At 53.6% G+C, this 24757-nt stretch overlaps 1 pseudogene across 1 annotated transcript in view; it reads left to right on the top strand.

Annotated features, from left to right (window-relative positions):
- The window catches only part of LOC145543604 (epididymis-specific alpha-mannosidase-like), a 28042-nt pseudogene extending 5725 nt beyond the window's left edge, over window positions 1-22317 (top strand). The window contains exons 4-19 of the transcript XR_014080910.1: window positions 4657-4829; window positions 6452-6540; window positions 7157-7334; window positions 8016-8214; window positions 9067-9257; window positions 10316-10454; window positions 11909-12042; window positions 13625-13899; window positions 14600-14791; window positions 15279-15531; window positions 16644-16754; window positions 16832-17024; window positions 17735-17883; window positions 20029-20133; window positions 20478-20598; window positions 22087-22317. The product of XR_014080910.1 is annotated as an epididymis-specific alpha-mannosidase-like (transcript). The remainder of the gene's footprint in view (window positions 1-4656; window positions 4830-6451; window positions 6541-7156; window positions 7335-8015; window positions 8215-9066; window positions 9258-10315; window positions 10455-11908; window positions 12043-13624; window positions 13900-14599; window positions 14792-15278; window positions 15532-16643; window positions 16755-16831; window positions 17025-17734; window positions 17884-20028; window positions 20134-20477; window positions 20599-22086) is intronic.
- The last annotated feature ends 2440 nt before the right edge of the window (window positions 22318-24757 follow it).

Genomic DNA, 24757 nt, shown 5'->3' with positions numbered 1-24757 from the left:
CTAGCTAATCAAATAGTGCTGCAGTGAACATTGGGGTCCATGTGTCTTTCATTATTAGGGTATGGGAGTGCAAGGGATTTCAGTTTATTAATTTTATATCCTGTAACTTTACTATATTCATTGATTCCCTCTAGTAATTTTCTGGTGGCATCTTTAGAGTTTTCTCTGTATATTATCATGTTATCTGCAAACAGTGAGAATTTTACTTCTTCTCCTCTCTGGATTGCTTTTTTTCCCTCCTCAGATTGCTGTGGCTAAGACTTCCCAACTATGTTGAATAATAGTGTCAAGAGTAGGCACCCTTGTCTTATTCCTCATCTTAGAGGAAATGCTTTCAGCTCCTCACTGTTGAGAATAATGCTTGCTATGGGTTTGTCATATATGGCCTTTATTATGTGAGTTATGCTCCTTCTATACCTACTGTCTGGAGAGCTTTTATCATAAATGAGTGTAGAATTTTGTCCAAAACTTTCTCTTAATCTATTAAGATGATCATATGGCTTTTATCATTCAGTTTGTTAAGATGGTGTGTCATGTTGATTGATTTGTGTATCTTGTGATGGTGATATTCTGTATATTGGAGAATCCTTGCATCCCTGGGATAAAGTCTACTTTATCATGATGTATGATCTTTTTAATGTGTTGTTGGATTCAGTTGGCTAGAATTTTGTTGAGTATTTTTGCATCTATGTTCACCAGAGATATTGGCGTGTAATTTTCTTTTTGTGGAATCTTTGTCTGGTTTTGATATCCCACTGTCGGTGGCCATGTAGAATGAACTGGGAGGATTTTTCCCTCTGCAATTTTCTGGAAGAGTTTGAGCAGGATAGGTATCAGCTGTTCTCAAAATTAAAGAATTTTGAGAATTTTGTGAATTTTGTGGAATTCACCTGTGAATCTATCTTGCCCTGAGTGTTTGTCTTTTGGAAGATTTTTTGAATACAGTTTTGGGAATCTGTGCTTGTGACTGGCCCATTCATATTTTCTATTTCTTTCTGGTTCAGTTTTGGAAAGTAATATTTTTCTAAGAATTTGTCCATTTCTTCCAGGTTGTCCATTTTATTGGCATATAGTTCTTCATAGTAGTCTCTTATGATCCTTTGTATTTCTGTGTTGTCTGACATAACTTCTTTTGCATTTCCAATTTTATTGATTTGAGTCTTCTCCCTATTTTTCTTGATGAATCTGGGTAATGATTTCTCAATTTTGGTTAGCTTCTCCAAGAACCAGATTTTTGTTGTATTGATCTTTGTTATTGTCTATTTCATTTCTTTTTCATTTATTTCTGTCCTGATGTTTATTTCTTTCCTTCTACTAACTTTGGGGGGTTTTGTTCTTCTTTTCCAGTTGTTTTAGGTGCAAAGTTAGATTGTTTATTTGCTGGTTCTCTTGTTTCTTGAGGTAGGCTTGTATTGGTATAAACCTCCCTCTTAGCACCGCTTTTACTGAATCCATAGGTTTTGAGTCACTGTGTTTTCATTCTTCTAGGTCTTGATAAACACTCTCGAGACTTAGTTTTAGATAGAATATCTCTACGGGGGGATGGCAGTTTTCCCAGCAGCTCAGAGGACAGGACGAGCTGCGTGTAGGCAGCAGGCCCTGGGGATGCGAGCTCATCCCCTCCCTGAGGTGACACTTCCCAGCTGGGATTCTCAGCAGAGGCCTGGAGGAGAGGCGGGACACAAGGCGGGTGTCCCCAGCCACCCCATCCTCTGGGACGGAGCCCAGCTCAGGTCACATGGGGGCTGGGGCTCCCCTAACTGCAGTGACCGAAGCGAATCTCCCCGAGAGGGAAGGGCACGCCTGGGACAGTCCTGCGAGGACCCTGCTGTCCTGCTTATTCCTGCCCCAGCTCTCGGCCTGCGACCACCCCCCCCAGTACCAGTAATCCCCTGTCTCCGGGGTGCCCCTCTGTTCCACCTCCCTCCTTCTCTCTGGCTCCTCCTCAGCAGAGTTAAAAACTGCTTGACATTCTCCTGAGGAGGAAGGAAGCAGGTCTCTCCAGCTGAGGCGGAGACCACAATTCCAGCGTCCCCTTGTCCTCTCGGGCACCTTGGCCCCTGCACTCTGACCCACCCTCCATTACTGGGCAGGGAGGTCTTGACCTGGCCTTTGTGCTCATTAGGACGCTGGGTCAGCGGCATGAAGGTGACTGCGTGACAGTGACTCAAGCAAGAGGGAAGGTCACTTCTCTGGGGGATGGGGTGGGGCGTGGAGTCTACACTGAGGGCTGTCCTGAGCCATCAGGGGTCACTGCTCCACAGAGAACTGAGGCTTCCCGTAGCTGGTGTGTTTTGCTCAGCCACCCCATGGGGTGTCCCTGCCTTCCTTGCATGGCTGAAGCTGCCTCATCCCCCTGAAATGTCATTTCAGCGGGGAAGGGGAAGGGGAATGAAGGGAAGAGGGCAGTGCATCCCCGAGAAGGTGGCCCAGAACTACCGTCATCACTGCTGGGCACATCCACTGGTCAGAACCTCGTCATGTGGTCTATCTTCCACAGGAGTGAGGGGGTGTTTTTGTTTTTGATCAACTGCTAAATCGTTGCAAGTCTGTGCAATGCCATGAACTGCCGCACACCAGGCTTCCTCGTCCTTCACTGTCTCCCAGACTTTGCTCAAACTTATGTCCATTGAGTCAGCTATGCCGTCCAAACACGTCATCCTCTGTCACTCCCTTCTCCTCTTACCCTCAGTCTTTTCCCAGCATCAGTCCTTCCAATGAATAGTCAGGGTTGATTTCCTGTAGGACTGACTGGTTTGATCTCCTTGCTGCCCAAGGAACTGTCAAGAGTCTTCTCCAACACTACAGTTCAAAAGCATCAGTTCTTCGGTGCTCAGCCTTCTTTATGGTCCAACTCTCACATCCATACATGACCACTGGAAAAACCACAGCTTTGACCAGGCAGAGTTTTGTTGGCAAAGTGATGTCTCTGCTTTTTAATACACTGTCTAAGTTTGTCATAGATATTCTTCCAAGGGACAAACGTCTTTTAATTTGTGGCTGCAGTCACCAACCGCATTGACTTGGGAGCCCTAGGAAATGAAATCTGACAGTGTTTCCACATTTTCCCCATCTATTTGCCATGAAGTGATGGGACCAGATGCCACAGTTTTTGTTTTTTGAATGTTCAGTTTCAAACCAGCTTTTTCACTCTCCTATTTCACCTTCATCAAGAGGCTCTTTAATTACTCTTCACTTTCCGCCATTAAAGTGGTATCACCTGCATATCTGAGGTTGTTGATATTTTTCCAGACAATCTTGATTCCTGCTTGTGATTCACCCAGCCCAGCATTTCACCTGATGCACTCTGCATATAAGTTAGATAAGCAGGCTGGCAACAGGCAGCCTGGACGCACTCCTCTCCCAATGTAGAACCAGTCCTTTGTTCCATGTCCAGTTCCAACTGCTGCCACGTGTCGTGCATACAGGTTTCTCAGGAGGCAGGTAATGTTGTCTGGTATTACCATCTCATTCAGAATATTCCACAGTTTTTTGTGACCCACACAGTCAAAGGCTTTAGTGTAGTCAATGAAGCAGATGTTTTTTTGGAATTCTCTTGCTTTTTCTATGATCCGGCATATGTTGGCAATTTGATCTCTGGTTCCTCTGCCTTTTCTAAATCCAGCTTGTACATCTGGAAGTTCTTGATTCACGTACCGCTGATGCCTAGCTTGAAGGATTTTGAGCATAATCTTGCTAGCATGTGACAAGAGGGCAATTGTGCGGTAATTTGAACATTCTTTGGCATGGCCTTTCTTTGGGATTGGTGTGAAAACTGACCCTTTCCAGCCCTGTGGCCACAGCTGAGTTTTCCAAATTTGCTGGCATGAGTGCAGCACTTTAACACCATCAGCTTTTAGGGTCATAAATAGATCAGCTGAAATTCCATCACCTCCACTAGCTTTGTTTGCAGTAATGCTTCCTAAGGCCCACTTGACATCACACTCCAGGATGTCTGGATCTTGGTGAGCAATCACAGTACTGTGATTACCTGGGTCATTAAGAGCTGTTTCATACAGTTCTTCTGTATATTCTTGCCATTTTTTAAAATCTTTTCTGCTTCTGTTCGGTTAGGTCCTTGCTGTTTTTGTCCTTTGTTGTGCCCATCTTTGCATGAAATGTGCCCTTGGTATCTCCAATTTTCTTGAAGAGATCTCTAGTCTTTCCCATTCTATTGTTTTCCTCTATTTCTTTGCATTGTTCACGAAGGAGGATTTCTTCTCCCTCCTTGTTATTCTCTGGAACTCTGCATTCACTTGGGTATATCTTTCTCCTCTGCCTTTTGCTTCTCTTCTTTTCTCAGCTATCTCTAAGGCCTGCTTAGACAGCCACTTTGTCTTCGGGCATTTATTTTTCTTGGGGATGGTTCTGGTCACCACTCCTGTACAGTGTTACAGACCTCCATCCATAGTTCTTCAGGCCTTCTGCCTACCAGACCTACTCCACTGAATCTATTCCTCACCTCCACTGTATGATCATAAGGGATTTGATTTAGGTCATACCTGAGTGGCCTAGTGGTTTTCCCTATTTTCTTCCATTTGAGACTGAATTTTGCAATAAGGAGCTGATGATCTGAGCCACAGTCAGCTCCAGGTCTTAATTTTGAGGGGGTGAGGGGCCACCCTTCTGTCACTGAGGAGGCTTCTCTTTTTGCAGAAGGACACGGGTTTCTCTATGAAACATTTGGGGTCCGGCCACAGTTCTCCTGGCATGTGGACACGTTTGGTGCATCTGCCACGACCCCCACCCTCTTTGCCCTGGCGGGCTTCAATGCCCACGTCATCTCGAGGATCGACTACAACCTGAAGGAGACCATGCAGGATCACCGGGTGAGTGGTGAGCGGCATCCACTGGTGTCAACTCGCCTCTGCTTCTCCCCCTCTATCCCCCTGCATCTTAGAGTCCCTGCTACTCTGCAGGGCATTCGGGGGCTCTCGGCTGCCTAGGCCATGTGGTGTCCCAGGCCTGACTTTGCCCTGCTGTGCCCCCAGCACGAGTGGCCCTCTCTTCCTGCAGGCTCAGCTGGGACCCTGCTGCTCTGAGTCCCCGCCCCCTTAGGCGGTGTGGGGCGGGGATTCTTCCCCCTGAGTCTCCAGAGGGTCACTCCAGGGCACAGACCTGCCCTGAGTAAGCAGTGCTGGATGCAGAGAGGAGGCGGGATTCAGGGTACCTGGGACATCATAACGCTTCCTTATGTGGGCGACTTTTAAGGCACGAAGGTAACACTGAAGACCCACAGCCGATGCCGCCTGTCCCTCCAACAAGGCCTGGTGGGAGCCACTGCCCTCTTGACTTCACGGTCACCTTAGGCCTGGAGTGCTCACTTCCTGTGGCCACCTTGAGTTGTGTGTGGCTCAGAGATCTACAGTCCAGAAGTCTGATGTGGATCCTGCTCAGGGCCATGGTCTCTTCAGGGGGTTAGGAGAAGGCTAGCTCCACATCCCTCTCTGCTCCCGGTGGCCTCAGACATCCTTGGCTTGTGATGGCTGACTTCTCCCCAAGTCTTCAGATCATATTTCCCATGTCTGGGTCCGACTCCCCCTTTTATAAGGACCCTACTGATATGGAAGCAGGGCCAAGCATCAGGACCTCATTTTAACTCAGTTCTGGGTGCAAAGAACCATTTACAAATAAGGTCACATCTGAGGCACTGGGGTTAAGACTTTCAGCACATATTTTTGTGGAGTGTTCTTCACACAATGACCTATAGGACTGCTATAATTGCCCTATTGCAGCGAAGGAAAAATTAAGCCAAATGGTAAGTACTTTGTGTAGGATCATTCTTTTAATAAAGTTCTGGGGAGCCATGGTTGCATGGAGAGTAGGAGTTATCAAGGAGGATCTGGGCACTGGGTGGGCAAGAGAACTATGCCTTTTAGTGAGCCCCCACTGAGCCCCACACTGAACCATGAGCACACTTCTCCTAGCAGCTCATTTCTCCTGCAGATAACTCTGTGAGCTTGGCGTGGCTCCGTGAGAGTCACGGGAAGAAAGCAAATCACAGAGGAGTCAGTGAACTGTGTATGGAGCCAGGGCTAGTGCTCATAGAAGCAGGGCTTTAACTCTTGTGTGTATTCCTGAGCACTTTCTAACCATCAGAACTTAAAAACACTACTGCACCTTTAGTGTTCAGTGATGAGCTCCCCATGTCTGAGGGCATGCAAGCAGAGTTAGAGACAGCCTGGCTGGCAGGCCCTGGCAGAGAGTCCTGCCCTGAGGAGGGCCAGATGAAAGTGCAGGCAAGCACCGTCTGGAGGGCCAATTCCTCCACCTCCTGGGGCTTTGGGAGGTCAGGGAGAATCTTGAGGAGGTGGCAGCAGATGGAGATCTTGACCATGAACCACTGAGAAGAGTGGGTACGAATGGCTAGGATTCTCTGGTGGGGTCTGGGGAAGAGAGCCGGCAGCCGTGTCGCCCCTGGGCCCTCACTCCGTTCCCTCCGGGTTTGCAGGAGCTGCAGTTCGTGTGGCGAGGGTCCAGATCCCTGTTGGCGCAACAGGAAATCTTCACACACATCCTGGACCAGTACAGCTACTGCTCGTGAGCACCTGCCTCGGGCCAGTCCCTGTCCCAGCACCCTCTCTGGACCACCTTAGCCATGCCCCGCATGGCCACCCCTGAGGGCACGCACTGAGCACCCATTTTACAGAAAGAACAACTGAGGCCTGGACACCCAGCCAAGGTCCTGCGGTAGCAGCCGTGGGGCAGCTGGAGTGGCTCAGGCGATTGAGTCAAGACTTCCGAGTTCTGGCACCAGCCCTCCTGTGGGCTGTGTGGTGGGGGGCCTTGCGTCCAGTCCCCTCTGCCCTCTGTGCCTGGGAGGCCATGGGTGGGAGCTGAGCCCCCGTGAGCAGGGGAGGTGAGATGAACCGGCAGCTGGGAGAAGAGCCAGGGGGACTCACTAGCAGGTACCGGGTGCCCTGCAGAGTCAGGGTGAGGTGCCCAAGTGCCCACAGGGCTCGCACGGGGGCATCTTCTGTCCACACAGCTCTTGTCTGCCCACCAGCACCCCGTCCGCCCACTGATGGGAGACAGAGGCCCCAAGCAGGGTCTGCAGGCACAGGTGCTCTGGCCTCACTGAGCTCTGCCAGCCTCCTAGACCTCAGGCTGCTGCCCTTCTCAGGGCTGGGCCCCCTAACACTCCTCTCTCCCTCAGTGAGGGATTTAACTGGGATGGCGAACCAGTCTTCCCAGGTCCACCCACAGATGGCCTGTACCCCAACGTGGAAATGCCTGTCACTGAGGACAGCATCCCAGTTTATTCCAGTTCCATGATGACCAATGTGTTGGCTCGAGCCACCTGGTTCCAGACACCGCACATCCTCTGGCCCTGGGTAAGTTGGGGCCCAGGCCCTGGTTCCTCAGCTCTGTGCAGGGACTGCGTTCGTGTGTCCCCCCCCCAGTGCCTGGGTCCACCCAGGACTCTGTGTCCACCTCCAACCATTCCAGTGTCCATCCAGGCAGTGAGACTTCCCAGCCCCGGCTCAGCCCTCCTTCCCTGCACCCCGAATCTTCACCCAGTCTACCATCTCCTCCCCGACCCCGGATCACCCCCACAACCTCCGCCTCCAAGGCAGCCCCTCCCCCACGCAGGCTCCAGCTCTTCCCCAGCTCTCCCCTCCTTTCCCCTTCTCAGTGCTGGAAGCAGAGGCCTGGGCCCGAATCCTGGCTCCCTACTCAGGGGCTGTGAGACTTGGGACCCTCTGAGCCTCACTTTTCTCATCTGTGAAATGGGGATGATGACAGGACCTGCTCCATAGGCTGGATTTGAGGTCAAGTGGGAAAGACACCCCCAGGGGATGGTGCCCGACACCCAGTCACCATTGTTGCCACAGCCAAACTGGACGCAGCACCTCCTGTACTCCCAGAGGCGAGAGCTAGTCAGCCCCATGGGTGGCTTCAGTGTCCACCGTGGGGAGTGGGGGGTGTTCATGGGGATAAGAGGAACTCTCCATGTGCAGGCTGGCTTCTGTGCCCAGAAGTGCCAGGCCTTGCGTCTGTCCCCTGGCCTGCAGGGATGTGACAGGCAGTTCTTCAATGCCTCGCTGCAATTCGCCAACATGGACATTTTAATGGAATACGTCAATAGTCATGCATCGGAGTTAGATTTCTCGATGGAGTATGCCACGCTAGGCGACTACTTCCGGGCTGTGCACTCTGACCAAGTTGCCTGGCAGGTCTGAGACCACCGCGACTTCCTGCCCTATTCCTCGGGTAGGAGCCTCTGGGGGTAGGGGGGGATTCGGGGCCAGGGAGATGTCACCAAAGCAGTGACAGGTGGTTTCCCAGGCTGCTCAGCTCCACTGGTGGAGTCCACAGGGCCACTGGGTCACAGACAGCCCTGCCTCACCTGCCTGCCTAATGTGGATCGCCCAGGGTAGGGACAGATATAGGCGGGCCCAGTGCTGTCCACTCTTCCTACACCAGTTCCCTCCTTTCCCTAGAGGAGCCTGGGTGATGTCCAGCGGCAGCCTCAGCTCCAGGTGGGGCACTAGCCAGGGTTGGTCCTGCCCCTTGGGGACTTAGGCCATGAAATCTGTGTCCAGGGTCAGGAAAGTGGCTCTTAGCTCACACTGGGAGCTACCAGCCCGCCCCCATGGACAACCAGAGCGAACCGCTGAAATGCATGCCGGTCCAGGACCCGCTTTGTCTCCAGAGGCACACAGGGGCTGCCAGCACTCCAGCCGTCCCCTCCGAGTCCTGCCCTCCTGGCTCAATCCCTCTCCCTTCTCCCCTGAGGTCCCCCAGGGCCTTTATCCACAGGCTGTCCCAGATGCCCGGGTGCACATTGAATTCTAGTCCTTGTCACAGTCTTTTAGCACGTGGGTGTCTCCAGGCCTGCCCCAGCCCAGCCTGACCCTGCCAGCTAATCAGGTCGTCCAGGGATCTTGTACCATTGCTGACCTGGCTGGACCAGGAGCCCTGAGATCACCCCCAGGCTAGGCCGTGTCCCTGGGAACCCAGGCAGATTCGTCTCTGACCTCATCTTCCTCAGCATTTCCCAGGGGGTGCTCAGGGGCCTCTAAAGGCAGGCCCTCCCACAGACTCCTGGCCTTTTGCTCCTAGACATGCATCATGCCTGGACTGGATTCTATGCCTCCCGAAGTGGGCTCAAGGTGCTGGCGAGGCAAGCCAGCGCTCTGCTGTACGCCGGGGAGTCCATGTTCACACGCTACGTGCTGTTGGCTCCCCACCCATACCTGGACCCGGCCTGGGGCCTGCAGCAGCTCCAGCAGCTCCGCTGGGTGGTCTCTGAGGTAACGCAATGACTCCCAGCAGGGGACAGGACAGGATTGGACCCTCCTGGCTGTGTGCTTCCCCCTCCCTAGGTCAGCACACTTCCCAGTCCCTGGTCACTACAGGTCCACTTTACAGATGAGAACACTGAGGTCGCCTTGGTCACAAGACCATGCATGATGAAGCTGCCCCAAGGCTAGGACCACGGCCTGCCAAGATTTAGAGCCAGATTGCCCCAGAGCGGAAAGGGCAAAGTGGAGCAGCATTGGTGTCCAACAGTCCTGACTGGGTTCAAATCTCAGCTCAGCTCAGTGACCTGAGGCTACTGACTTTCCCTCTCCGAGCTCTAATTTCCTCCTTGAAAAATGAGTACTACGTGCTCACTCAAGACATTGATGGGACAGTTGAATGTGATAATACACATATGCTGGTGGGCTCTGTGGCTAACACAAAGGAAGATGTTCATAAATTTGCATCTTACTTTTCCCCACTGTGCAGAAGGGAAAACTGAGAACCAAGATCTCCTATAACTTGTCTCCTCTCCAGTCAGAAATGGGCCTCATAGCCCAGGACATTCCTAGTCACTAAAGGGAATTGCTGGCAGGACCAGTCTCTGTGCGGGCAGTGAGGGGATTGACTTTAGCATCCATCAGAGCCGGCGGACACATGGCCTCACCCCATGGGACTCAAGCTTCCCTTCTGGGATGAGGAGGTCATGCACCCTACATGGTGCGGTCAAGTACAAGGCCATGTGCGGGGCTTGTCTGGAGCAGGTTATCGGCACTTCTGGGATGACCGGGTCATGGAGGGAAGCTGGGGAGGGTCCTTTCCGGAGTCTGTTTTCTGTCCAGGTTCAGGGACCCAGTTACGTGTTTTCCCAAGGTCAACAACACTTGGGCAAGGTCATCAGCCTCTCTGACCTCAGTTTCCTCTTCTGTAAAGTGGGAGAAACCCCCAGCTTCTCCAGCAGCATCTGCTGAGAGGGAAGGGGAGTCAGGGCCCAGGGGGTGTCAGGACAGCAGGTGCTGAGCAGAGGCCGGCCTGAGCCCACTCTTGTCCTGCTCCTGTGGGCGCCCAGGTCCAGCACCACGACGCCATCACCGGGACTCATGCCCTCAAGGTGGGTGACATGTTTGTGGAGCACCTGAGCGCCGGCATGCAAGGGGTGCACAAGCTGATGGCCTCCATCACCCAGGACAGGTCTCCAGCCCACTCAGGTGAGCGAGGCCCCTGGGGGCACAGCGGGCTATGGCAGGTGTCCGCCCCGGTCTGAGAAGAGGGCCTGAGGGTCAGGGAGGGACCGGGACACCTGAACTTCAGGCTCGAGTCCCATCCAGGGGAGGCTCTCATTTCAGCATGAGCTGGGCAGGTAGCCTCACGTCACTGAGCCGTTTCCTCTCTGTGATTCAGCAAAGGCTGATATGCCAACTAGAGGCAGGAATAAATGCTAATGTAGTCTGGATGTTGCCAAGCACACTGCTTGCACAATTTAGTGTAACACCTCACATCTCTGAAAAGCTGGAAGTATTACTGTCCTCACTTCATAGCTGAGGACACACATGGAACAGAGAGGTCGTGGAGCTGCCCAGGGTCACAAAGGTAGGAATGGTACCCGTACCCCTGTGCTGCCCAGCTCTGTAGACAGGATGCAGGTGTTCTTTAGACTTTGCGGGTTTCACAGCTGAAGAATGACTGGTCACCCCGTTTGTCTGGAGCTGACAGGCTTCACCCCTGCACTTCCTGGGCCATCAGAGACAGGCGTTCTCCCTGCAGGAGGATATGGCCCGCCCACCTCCCCAGGGTCCACACTCACCCTCTGTCACCGTGCTCTCCCTGCTCTGCCCCTCCCCTCCCCTGCCCAGCTCTGCCCTCCAATCTGTGTCTGTGTACAGTCCATCCTACCTTCAGACTCTGGAAGGGCCCTGGGGATCAGGACGGCAGCAGACTAAAATCCTGTCCACAGGGACTGGGGTCGGGAGGGGATGACGGTCACAGAAAGGGAGGCAGAACTGGGTCCTTCCAGTGTCTGGTGAGGTCAGCCATTCCCGTGAGGTCACGGGGGCAGCTCCCCAAGCAAGGGGCAGGTGGAGACACCAGAAAGGCATCCAGCCATGGGAGCTTCCCTGGGCAGAGGCCGGGGACTAGACAGTGTGTGCAGTGTTCAGGGATCTGGGAGTCATTGGAAGTGGTCATAGGTGGTCACATGGGGTGGGGGGTAGAGCAGAAAGAGAATCCAGGTTCATACCAAAGAGGCCTCCAGGGCTGACCTTGGTGATTGACCTTGAGCCTTCAAGCTCCAGAGAATTCTGTTTGTACACTGCCGAGCGCTCAAGCTTTGGAGCCAGGCCTTAGGACATGGGTCACCTTGGAAATCTGACCCTTCTCTCTGCACTTTAGTGTCCTCACCAGTAAAGTGGGCTGACAGGGAGAGATGAGTGAGGAGCTCATGGACCCTCATCTCTGGGGGGACGACCCCCGCCCCGCCTGGGTACCAGGACCCAGCTTGAACAGGTGTGGTCGGGGCTGCACGTAGGAGCCCACGTGTCTGCCTGTCCTTCCCCCTGGACTCTGCAGGGCCAGTCTCACCTGCCTCAGTTTCTCTTGTTCTGAGGGGCACCAGGGGTGAGGGGTGGGTCAGGTGGCAGCAGTAGAGCCTGTTCTCTGTGCGCAGGCCTGGAGCCTGGGGGACACTTTGCGATGGTCTACAACCCGCTGGCCTGGACGATCACCACCATCATCACCCTGACTGTGGACTTCCCCAACGTCAGCGTCACAGATGAGTCAGGCCGCCCTGTGCCTGCACAGGTAAGGGGGACATCGTGTCTAAGATGCATGTTCTGTTGCTGCCCCTGCTCTGTGCTGGGCCCCAGAAGTGGGGCATCTGAAGGGAACATGTGACACACTGCCCTCACTGTGAGGACAGTGTCATAGGGGTGAGTCGCCATCAGAGTCAGTGGATCCACCCAGGGGACTGACCCTGGGCTTTGGGCATCTGAGTTGACCAGAAGTCTGCTCTACTGTTCCTGCCCTGGAAGGTCCCACAGTACCTTTAGCTCCATGGGAGGCATCCACCCACTGTCCAGCTCCCCAGTGGGAAAGGAATATATATATATATGTATATCCCTGTGTAAATTTCTCCTTCTCATAGGGAAGCCAGCAGTGGTCTTCATTGTGCATCTTTATGCAAGTGCTGTCTTAGGGGCATGCCCCAGCTGAGACACCCACTTCCTGTGTGGTTCCTCCTCATCTCCTTCCCAGACCTGGAGCTAGGCATGGTTCTAGAGGTGACCCTACTATCACCAAGCCAGCCCTTCCCTGAAGAGGTGGAAAGGTGATGCCATCAGTCCATCATTCGGGAAACACTGCCAAATGTCTGTTCTGGGCCTGGCCCCAGATGAGTGCTCATCCCTGGACTCTGGAGCCATCTTGGGATTCAAAGAACAGACACAGAAATGGACAGTTAAGGCATGGGGTGATGCCCTGGAAGCCAAGGCAGTGGCCCTTAGCTGAGACAGAGGAGGAAGATTCATCTATGCCATGGCTGGGGGAGGTGAGGGTGTTGGGTGGAGTAGACCCAACACAGAACATCCCCCTTCCCCACCCAAAGGCACCACCCATAGAGCCGAAATGCTCTTAAATACTACTGAACACCTAGTATGTGTCAGGTGTTACTCCAGGCACTGGGAAACTTTAACAACCAAGTAGACAAAAGTCCCTGCACTCAGGGGGCTTCTATTCCAGTGGGGGGGATCCAGGCAAGAAGAAAATGAGAAAGTGTAGGAGTGACAGATGGCAATTGTGGTGGAGGAAATCCTTCAGGACACGTTTGGGGTCTGTGTTGGGGACAGGTGTCTGCTTTAGTTCAGAGAAAGGCTGGGCTGGAGCCTGTGAGGAGCCACATGGGTTTGCTCATAACCCCCTAAACCCTCACACAGGACCCAGAAATGACACTTATTCCCTAGAGCATGAAAGACCCCCTGCATAGATCCACTGTCCTCACCCAACTCCCTTCCCTGAATCAGATGACGTGCAGATGGAGACAGGCCTGCAGGGTGACCTGGAAACCTCCCTCCTCAGGGAAATTGGAGGGTTAAGAGACAAGGGAGCCCCCTTCAAATAGGTCGAGGGAACAGCGTGAGCAAAGGCTCAGAGGCAGGAACAGGAGGGAGTGTGTGAGGAGGGCAGGTGGTTTGCAGCCCCGATGGAGAAGGAAGAAGGAGACTGGTTGAGCAGGGTGGATCCAGGAGGGGAACCCAGAGCAGCCCAGTGATGAATGACCAGTGGTCTCTGTGGAGAGCAAGCACTCCACGAAGCCCAGGGATTCCAAGGAGACTGAGGTCTTCCTTCCCTGACATCCATCATTCATCCTGTCCTTTGGGTCTTGCAGATCCAGCGCTCGAAGGAGATGCCCTCTGCCTATGACCTGCATGTGCTGACCACGATCCCAGGGCTCGGTTACCGACACTACAGCATCTGGCCCAGCAGGAGTTCCCAGGAGGACATTGGGGAGCCTGAGCCCTTTGTGGCCAAAACCACGCAGTATGGACGCCGACTCAGGAGACGTGGAGGGCGGGTGGGCGGGAGCCTGGTGTCTGTGGTGAATGACTGCTACACCGTGTTCCTGGACCTGGACACCAACCTGACGCACAGCGTCTGGGAGAGGTGAGGTGGTCATTGCTGCCTCTGAGGCCAGGAGGACCCTGGGACCTGGGCACGTAATGCCCCACCTGGGTCTCCGTTTCCTCAGCTGCAGGGCGAGGGTGTGATGGTGGCGAAGCTCCCTGCAGGGCATCGAGCTCTATTTCTAATGTGTGAGTCTAGGCCTAGTCACAGAAGCAGGCAAGACCTATAGGATCCAGCAGAGGTGATCAGGGGGAGAGTGTGGGGAGCAGCAGAAATGGGGTGCAGCCCCAGAACATTCTGAGTCTCCCTGGTCAGGCTGGGAAAGGTGCAGTCAGCACTCAGGCCTTGGGCTCCGTCATCACTCAGGCCCACACATCTTTCACCGCCATCAAGCCCTGGTGACTCAAACCTCCTTTCTGTCTCTCCAGATTGGCCTACAATGACGTATCATGCAATGAAATTATACCATATGGGGTCCTTGGCAGGCTGCCTTCTTTCACTTCTCGTCATGTTTGTAACTTTCATACACGTTACAGGGTGAATGAGACCCCTCATTCCCCTTGAGGACTCAGTAATGCTCTGTTATATAGATACACCACTTTAGTTCTGCAGAAGCTGTCTCTGTTCACCCCTGGCTCCAGGCTGGCATCTCCATAGAGGCTCTGTGAGCCTGGTTCCAGCATGAGGATGACATGATGTCCGTCACAATGACACTGTTTTCTCTTTCCTCTCTGTGCAGACAGAGTAACCGAAAGGTACACATGACCCAGCGGTTCATGGAATATCACGTGAACAGCAACTTCAGTCAAGACCTGATTTCAGACAATTATGTGTTTACACCCCGTGGTAGAGCAGAGCCAGCGTGGGAGGCTGTGAGGATGGAGATCGTGGCGGGGTCGCTGGTGACTGAGATCCGGCAGTACTTCTACAGGTGAGGGCTGCCCCCCGGCTGTGCTCAGCACATGGAGGTGCCCACAGGAAGGCGAAGGAGGAAATGAGGGCCCATCCTTGCTTCAGACACCCAGCTCCTGGACCTGGGCTTGGCGCCTGGTCCTTCCTCCATGGAAGTTCGGTGAAGTCCTAGCCGCTCCAGTCTCTGTGGTCCTGCTGTGCTTGCCTGCGCTGTGTCACCTTGGCGGCACCTAAGTCCAGAGGTGGGACAGGCGTACGCGGTGACAGGGAGCTAGACACGAGAGCAGTTCTTGTGTTTCCATTAGCAGGACAGACAGAGCCCCCAGGCCTGGTCGGGTAACCAGTCTTCAGAGGACAGGGTCCCTCCTGTTCTCTATTCCAAGCATGTTCCCTGTCCCCTGGCTGCAGGATGGAAGGAAACAGAAGTAGAGGAAGGAAGAAAGGAGAAGGGAGGGACGTCCAGAAGGCTCCCCGGGCTTGACCTACCCATCCTGCTTCTCCTGCAGGGAGGTGAACGACAGTGAGCCCACGTTCGCCATCTACTCTCGGCTGGCCCACAGTCCCCAGCGCTCTGACGGGGAGCTGCTCTGCCATCGCATAGAGCAGGAGTACCGGGTGGGCCCCTTGAAGCTGAACCGCGAGGCCATCCTGAGGACAAGCACCGATCTGAACACGGGGCAGGTCCTCTACTTGGACAACAACGGCTACCAGATGCAGCGCAGGCCCTACCGGCAGGACATGTGGAACACCATTGCTCGGGTACGCCCTGAGCTGTCCCGGGGTGTGGCTGCTGTAGACCCAGTCTTAATGGCCATTTTCCAGAAGGCAAGAGCGACCCCTTAGGCCCAGAGCATCTCCAGAGCCCCACTGCCCTATGTCTGCCCCTAGGGGCTGGGGCCCAAGAGTGTTCAGACCTGGTCTCAGAGCTCTGGGGCCACCGCGTGTGAAGCGTGTCCCTGAGGTCTCCTGTGTGCACCGTGGGTCCTGCTCGGTCAGATGGATGACCAACTGGGGGCTACTTGAGGATTAAGCAAGTGGTACCTGGCTAGGCCTGAATGGGGTGTGACCCTCCTCAGCTGCTCTGAGCTGAGCCACAGACTGGCTGCCAGGCAGGACTGAGCAAGGGCTGAACTCCAAAATCAATCAGCCCCCAGGGCCTTTCCCTCCAGCAGCATGACCTTGGGTGAGTCCCTGGGTGTCCCTGGGCCTCGGTGCTCTCCGGGGAAGACAGTGACCTCCCCCAGAGCGGTGCTGAGCGCTGGGAAGATCCAGGGGCAGCGCCATGCTGACCACCTCCCGAGCCTCCATCCGTGTTAGTTTCTCTCCTTCCACCGGGGCCCTGAGAAAGTGTGTGGGTCCTCCCTGCTCTGTCTTCCTTGAGTTTCTGTCCCTTCATCTGTGGCTGGTCCTCACCCACTGTGGCCTGGGCGCCAGAGAGTCCAGGACCATCAGCCCAGGACAACTTGCTCCAACAGAACAAATGGCAGGGCTGTGTGAGTGCTTTCCAGCAGATACCAGCCCCTTTCTATTTGGGAACTCCTGGCTGAGGGGCATCCCAGGCTGGACTGGCGCAAATGCCTCATTGCCTCCCTGCAGCAGGGGGACCTTTTGGGCACATTTTACAGATGGGGAAACCAAGGCTTGGGCAGGCTGAGTCCCCCAGGGCATAAGGTCAGGAAGCGGAGGAGCTGGATTTGAATCCCAGTGTGTCCATCTCAGAAGTCAGAGCCCCTACCCCTCACTATCATGTCATCCTGGGCTACTGCTGGGCCCATGCAGGAGGCTGTGTGGGGCCAGAGGGAGATCCTGGACCTGCTGGCTGACCTGGCCCACTGCCCCCACCGCCAGCCTGCCAATGTTTCTGTCCACAGAATTACTACCCCATGGTGCAATCAGCTTTCATCCAGAGCAGACGAAGCAGGCTGGTGCTGCTGTCCGAGCAGGCACATGGCGTCTCCAGCCAAGGGAACGGGCAGGTGGAGGTAGGAGGAGGCCCCTCTGGTCACTCTCGGGCACCCCAAGGCCCAGGAATGACCGGTCAGACAGCTGTCCCCTGCAGGTCATGCTCCACCGGCGGCTGTGGAACAATGACATGTGGGCCCTGGACAATGACCTCACACTGAACGACACCTCGGTCGTCCACCCAGTGCTCTGGCTCCTGCTGGGACCCAGGACCCTCGCCAGTGGCCTGCGCCAGAGGAGTGGGCTGGCGCTGCAGCACCGGCCCGTCGTGATGCTCAGAGAGATGAACGGTGAGGTGGGGGTCCTTTAAGTGCAACTGTCCTCACTGCCCCGGGCGAGCCGACCTGGCTGGGGATGGGGCTGAGCTGGTGCCCGCAGGGATCCGGGCTACTATGGGGCAGAAAGTGACCAGGGACCTCTGATCTCATCCCCTCCTTGTAAATATGGGCATCCTGAGGTTAAAAAGAGGTTTCAGTGACTTGTTCAAGGTCATACAGCCAGTATGAGGAATTGAAACTCCTCTTCTGGCGCAGAGATCCCGGAGAAAGGTTCTCATTGGCCCTGATCGTATCACGTGACCCAAGCCTGACCAATCCCTGTGGCCTGGGAGCTGAGAGGGGATGGCAGCTCCAGCTGGAGCCCAGAGTTGAACAGAGCATCTCCTGGAAGTGGAGGGCTGAGTCCCTCTGGGCAGAGGCAGCGATAGATGACAGCACGGGAGCTGACTTCCCAGAATTGTTCCCAAAGCAGGTCTCTGTGTGAACTCGCTGCATTTTCTGGAAGAAATGGCGTCTTCCCTCTGGTCTCAGTCTCCCTTGAAAGGGCTGGACTGGAGATTCAAGGCAGTTTGGGGCATTTGCAAGAGCAGGTGCTTCAGGCTGCCTGTGGTGTGGTCGAGGGAAGGAGATCAGATGAAATGGGGGCCTTAGCGTCGAGAGCTAAGAATGCCGAAAGGAGAATTTGGCCCAAAGCCTCTCCTTGTTGTCCCTCTGCCTTGCAGAGACTGCCCACAGTGGCAGTTGGAATGGTTCTTGGAAGCAAAAGGCTGTGACACTCCCCTCCAGCGTCCACCTGCAGATCCTCAGCATCCCCGGCTGGAGGTACAGCTCGAACCACACAGAGCACCTGCAGACTCTCCAGAAAGGTGAGGCGGGTGTTCAGGTGTCCAGACTCACTCCTGCCTCCACATGTCAGCCAGGTCCCCAGCCCTTCACCAGACAAAGGACTCTCCTCAGAGTCGTCCAGGCTCTGTGAGGTCACCTGGTTCCCTTATCTGCCCAAAGAGGGATCTGAGGCCCGCAGGGAGGCATGTCACTCAAGCAGAAACAAGGCGGGTCTGGATGATGTCAGATGCTGTGACTGTGTACAGAGGGAAGCCCCCAGCAGGGGATTCAGGGAGCACTTCCTGAAGGAGGAAACAACTGCCAGGAACCCATTATTCGTATCGGGGTTGCTGTGCCTTATCTGCTCCCTTAACTCCATGCTTCTCAAAGGATGGACTGACTGTGCCTCAGCCACACCCCTGCTCCAAGAGACCCACCTAGGGCTGGCACACTGCAAGTGTCTGTGAAATGAGGAGAAGGTGTAAAAAGGCAGAGGCCAAAGGTCATCTTTGTACCTGATAGAGGGGTGTTGCCAACTGTGGCTCAACTCTGTAGACATGAGAATTCTAACACTGACTCACAGCATCCCCACTTGTCACAGAAGGTGAGATGGGGGAGCCTCACCTGTGTTGACAGAGCCTCCTCTACGGTTATGTGTGTGAGGCTAAGTGCACTGAGAACGCATCTTCTGGGGGCAGCTTGTACCAAAGAGGAGGTGAAGGGGGCTAGGCTGGGAAGTCCGTCCTCCTAGAGAGTCATTGGGAGAGACTGAATCAGGGGAGCCACAGGGGACGGCGTGAGGCCTGCTGCCTCTCATGATGCTTGAATCCTCAAGGAATCTCCACCAGCATGAACATTGCCATCATTATCATTGTCTTCACCATTACTGTCATCACCATCACCATCATCGTCACCATTATCACCATCATCACCACACCATCATCACCACCATCATCACCATCACCACAATCACCATCACCGCCATCATCACCATCAACATCATCATCACCATTGCCATCATCATCACCATTATCACCATCATACTCACTACATCATCATCACCACCATCATCAACATATCGCCATCACCATCATCATCACAGTCACCATCTTCATCGCCACCATCATCATCACCATTATCACCATCATCACCACACCATCACCACCGCATCATTATCATCATCATCACCAACATAATCACCATCACCAACATAATCACCATAACCACCATCATCACAATCACCATCATCATCACCACCACCACCATCACCATCACGACCATCACGATCACCACCATGACCACCATCATCATCATCACCAACATCACCATCTTCATCACCACCATCATCACCACCACCATCATCACCATCAGGACCATCACCATCACCACCATCATCACCATCACCACCATCACCATCACGACCATCACAATCACCACCATAACCACCATCATCATCATCATCACCAGCATCACCATCTTCATCCCCATTATCCTGGTCAACTTCATGTTCTGCACTGAGAAGTCCTTCCCTGATTCTAGAGCTCCAGTCCCTAACCTCGGCACTTGAATGGAGACAAGAGACATTGCAGACCTCTTAGGCTGCGGTAACAAGGAGCGCACATGCTCCCTATCCTCACACAGCACAGGTCATTTGGTCCCTGTTCTCTGTGGGGTTGGCAGCATGGGTCTTCTCATTTGGTCACCAAGGACCCAGCAGGCGCAAGCTGTATTACAACACATTTCCTAGGTCTTGGCGGCAATGACCTGACACATCAACTTTGCAGTGGGGTCTGATCTTCAAGGTTATGAGGCCATACCACCCTTCACAGTGGCCAAGGCAGAGAGACTCTTCCAGAGAACTGAAAGGTTGAAGGATGGGCCCAATGAGGACCCCGCCAGTGAACAAGAATGATGACTTCCAGACGTCAGCGCCGGCCTCAGTGTGGGTGGTGGGTGGTGGTCACTTTGGCTGCACCTGGGTTGAAATTCTCCCCCCTCCTTCTTTATGCACACCAGCTGTGTGTGTGTGGGCAAGTGCTCGCCCCTCTCTGAGCCTTGTTTGTCTCATTTGTAAAGTGGGGCTTTGTTAGCTGCCTCCAAGGGAGGTTGAAGATGTGAAATGGAGGTGAAAGTGTAAAGTGCCAAGCAGAGACTGTTGTCCTCACGGCCACCTTTCTTCCAAGACCAAAAGTACGAGGCCAAGGCAGACCTCCACCGTGTCCTGCTGCGGCTCCAGCACCTGTATGAGGCGGACCAGGACCCCGAGCTGTCTCAGCCTGTGACGGTGAACCTGCAGGTGACCTGCCCCTCCCGTGTCCTGCTCCGACATCACTGAGTCAGGCCCCCAGGAGGAGGCCCCCTCGGGAGACAAGCCCTGGTATTTGAGTGTTTGCTGGGGCGGCTCCATGTGCCTGCCACCTGCTGGGAGTGCTGATCCAGCCAGCACTGGGGGGTCTGCTCTCCCTGGCCTCAGTTTCTCATCTGTAAAATGGGACTGCCCCTCCTCCAATGGGGACTTGCACTACAATGAATGTGGGGGATGCTGGGCCCTGGGCCCTGGTGTGGCCGCCCAGCTACATTGGATTCTCTGTTCAGATCTGGAGTCTGGGTGCTCACCCTTCCCTGTCCTCTGTCCTGCAGTCTGTGCTGCGGGGACTGGGCTCCGTGGTGTCCGTGGAGGAGCGCTCGCTCACAGGGACCTGGGATGTGAGTGAGATGCACCGCTGGACCTGGAGCACACGGGACACTCACCACCACAGAGGTTCGGACGCACTGGACCTGGCCGCACCCTTGGCCCCCAGCCTGACCCCCAGCCAGATCCCAGCTCTGCCCCTAAGGCCTGTGTGACCTTGAGCTGGCTGTCCTTCTCTGGGTCTCAGCCTTCCTGAATCAACCAAAGAAAGTTGTAGACTCTAAGCTTCAGTTCACTTTCCACCTGCCAGGTCTCCAGACAGTGTGTGAGTCTTCACGTGTGTGTGGCTGTGTGAGTGTGTGTGCGTGTGTGTGTTCAAGACCACAGGTCCCACCCATGTCTAGATGAACCCAAGACTTGCACGTGAGCTTACACAAACTCATGTCCATTGAGTCAGTGATGCCATCCAACCATCTCATCCACCGTCATCCCCTTCTCCTCCTCCCTTCAATCCTTCCCAGCATCAGGGTCATTTTCAATGAGTCAGGTCTTCCCATCAGGTGGCCAAAGTACTGGAGTTTCAGCTTCAGCATCAGTCCTTTCAATGAATATTCAGGACTGATTTCCTTTAGGATGGACTGATTGGATCTCCTTGCAGTCCAAGGGACCCTCAAGAGCCTTCTCCAACACCACAGTTCAAAAGCATCAATTCTTTGGTGCTCAGTTTTCTTTATAGTCCAACTCTTACATCACTACTGGAAAAACCATAGTTTTGACCAGACCTTTGTTGGCAAAGTATGTCTCTGCTTTTTAATATGCTGTCTAGGTTGGTCATAGACTTTCTTCCAAGGAGCGTCTTTTAATTTCATGGGTACCGTCACCACCTGCAGTGATTTTGGTAGACAACTAGTCAATGTATTATAGATTGATAGAATGAAGGATATTTACATGGATGAAAAGGATGTAAGGAAGGAAAGAATGTGGATGCAGGAAGACACACGGTTGCATAATGGATGAAAGATTAATGGAAGGAAGGAAGGAACATGGATGGATGAGGTATGCATGAGTGGATGGATGAAAGGACAGATGGACAGAAGTTGGATGGTTGATGGATGACTGGAGGTTGGATGGAGTGACAACAATGGATGGGTGGAGGAATTGGATTCAGGGATGGAAAGATGAACGGATGGATGGATGGCTGGCTGGAAGAGTAGGTGGATGAATGGAGGAACCACTTTAATTCCAAGGGGGATGCCTAAGTCCCAGGGTGTGAACCCTCAATGGAGCCCATTGAGATCAAGGGCAGGGCCCCCTCATCGCCTCAGTGAGAAGGCTCCTAGGCACATATATGGTGCCACAGCCCATGTAGATATGAGACCAAGTGGTGCCAAAGCCCCCTGTACCTACCTTGACTGTGCTGTGCCCTCAGGGGAGGCCAGAAATGAAAGAGGCCCCCTGGCAGTGGAATCCTGTCAAGAGGGGGCAGCTGAGGGCTGTGATCACAGTGGGAGCCACAGACACAGCAGGAGCTGTGTTGCGAGGGGGATGCTGGGAGGAGGGGACCTGGGGAAGCAGGTAGTCCTGGGGCTGTGCTGGACAGACCCTCTCTGCTCCCAGGCAACTCAAGTCATCCATTGCCGCCCCCAGGAGGCCCCGAGGTCACCATATACCCAAAGGAGATCCGGACGTTCTTCATTCACTTTCAAGAGCGGTGAGCCCTTGGCAGATTCCTGGTCCCAGCACACAGAAAAGCAGCCTAGAGGGATGAGGGGAAAGCTGCCAATCTTGTGGGCTAATGGCAGGAAATGGATAGATGTGAGGTGTTCTGATTTATTAAATAAAATCGCATTAAGGACCTGTGTCTTCCCCTGCCCACTGGAGCCAGCCCTCTCTCTCCTCTCCTGTCACAGATGGCAGCTTCACACACAATCACACTCCTGCTTCACTTGCAAGAGTCAAAGAGAGTAAGTTCTCCCAAAGACAGAAGGAATAATCCCCAGTGATACCAAAAGGCCTGCAGCCCTGCCAGATCTCTCAGCATGTTCACTAGTGTTAACAGTGGCCCTGCTGTGTGACCAGTGACCTGAGGTGCCAGGAGCCAGCACAGTGGGGACAAGAGGACTTCATATCCCATGGTTTCTGTGTTGGGAAAGCTTATTCCCGGCTGGAGCTGTAGGAACACCTCACAGACACAGCGTGAGGCCCCCTCTTCCTGCAGGGTCCCCAGCATCCTGCACTGGGAAATTTCATCTGCAAAAAAGAAATGCAGAGAGGAAATCTATCATTGACCTGGGGCAGACATATTGAGGAGTCCGTTCGGGGTGATGCAGGCACGCAGCAGAGGGCTTCTTGTTGGCCCTTGGCTTCTTGGCTCCACTGCTCTCTCGGGCTGGATGTCTTTCCCAAAACAGAACCAGGCAAACGCAGCAGCTACATGCAGGAAGGTGCATCCAATCTCCTCTTCCGGAGGAGTCTTGAAAACGTTGGAGGATAGTTGAGAAAAAAGACCGCTGGGCACCATCCTCTGGGAAGTGAGGCAGGCAGCTGCGATGGATGCTAAGCCAGTTCCAGTACCATGAAGTATCGGGAAGGGTGATGTCCATGAGCACTGTTGGGGCTGGCTGAGGTCAGGAGGACCCTCTGATCTTTTGCTGCCTTGACCTGGAGTGGCAAGAGGTGGGATGGCCAAGCAGAGCCTTTGGGAGTCTTTCCAAGAAAACTCCCATCTGGGCTGTTGGTGGAGCCGCACTCCTGGGTGCCGGGGATGTCAGGATTGTGGGGGGCTCTCAGGAGATATCTAACCATGTCACTTCTAACAGGACCCCTCACCTGGACCCTTGGGGGAGCACCTGGGGATGACACCAGGTCACAGGCCACAGGCTGTCAGGATCTGTTTGCAGCAGAGGTCCTCACACAGAGCCTGGGACCAGCCAGGTCTCCCAGACCCTAGAACTTCTTCAGATCTTAGAGATAAACAGTACCTGTCTTGTGTCACAGAGCACCCAACAGTGGATCCAGGACAGCACCCATGATCACAGGCTGTAATATCTCCCCCCCAAATTTATATGCTGAAGTCCTAACCCCTAGCAACTCAGAAAGCGGTTATACTTGGATATATGGTCTTTAAAGAGGGAATTAACATAAAACAAGTTATGTTGTGGTTGTTGTTCAGTCACTAAATTATGTCCAACTCTTTGCGACCCCATGGGCTGCAGCACTCCAGGTCTCCCTGTCCCTCACCATCTCCCGGAGTTTGCCCAAGTTCATGTCCATTGAATCAGTGATGCCGCCCAATCATCTCATCCTCTGCCACCCTTTCTCCTTTTGCCTTCAATGTTTTCCAGCATCAAGGTCTTGTCCAATGAGTCAGCTCTTTCAATGAGGTATTAGTGTGGGTCCTAATCCAGGCTGACTGGTGTCCTTGCAAGAAGAGGAGACTGGGACACAGAGGCACAGAGGGATGGCCGTGTGAGGACACAGGGAGAAGATGGCTGTCTACACACCCAGGAGAGAGGCCTCAGAAGGGAACCAGCTCTGTCCACGTCTTGGTCTTGGATTTCCAGCCTCCAGAACTATGAGATAACAAAATTCTGTTGACTGGCCCACCTAGTCCCTGTTACTTTGTTATGTTGACCCTGGCATAGTCACACAAACACTTACATTCATGCAGTGAGAATATGATATACCCAGGAAGTAGCATGAATAAGTGCTATAAATGCCCTCACATCCATCAGGCCATGTTTACCAGCAAAGAGGTTAAAAAGCAATGTTTCATTTTCAGAGCTTTTTAGGTTTCAGAATTACAGCTGAGCAGGTGCGGAGCACTGTAAATTCATAATCAATTTAGAATAACTGTTAAATCATAAGATGTGCTTATTAACCCAAAGTCAATTCTCAGTTTCTACTTATATAATTTTTAGAGGATTTAGTTAACAAATCCCTCCAAGTATCACCAAGGAAGCACAGACACCAGAGGGACACAGGGGCCTTGAACTTATCCATACCCATGACAAATCTCCAGGGGAAGAGCTGGGAGGGTATTCTGAGCATCAGGCTCTGATGGACCTGCGGGGAGGGACCCACTGATTGGCTTAGAAAAACGTGCTTGACTCATTGTTGAAGGAAAAAGCGAATCCGAGTGTAACCGAAAGCAAAGGTCCAGCTGCTCGACACTCAAAAGCCAATAAAGAAGCAAGGATGGTGGAAAGTAAAATTTGCTTTATTTTGGAGGTCCACAACCAGAGGGGTAGGGGGAGGACAGATGCCTATCCAAAGGCTGACTCCCTGC

The sequence above is a fragment of the Giraffa tippelskirchi genome, chromosome 1 (genome assembly GCF_054371585.1).
Source record: "Giraffa tippelskirchi isolate mGirTip1 chromosome 1, T2T-mGirTip1v1.2.pri, whole genome shotgun sequence".
In the NCBI taxonomy this organism is placed as follows: domain Eukaryota; kingdom Metazoa; phylum Chordata; class Mammalia; order Artiodactyla; family Giraffidae; genus Giraffa; species Giraffa tippelskirchi.
Note: the sequence above shows the minus strand (reverse complement) of the source record. Positions and strands in the feature narration are given on the sequence as shown.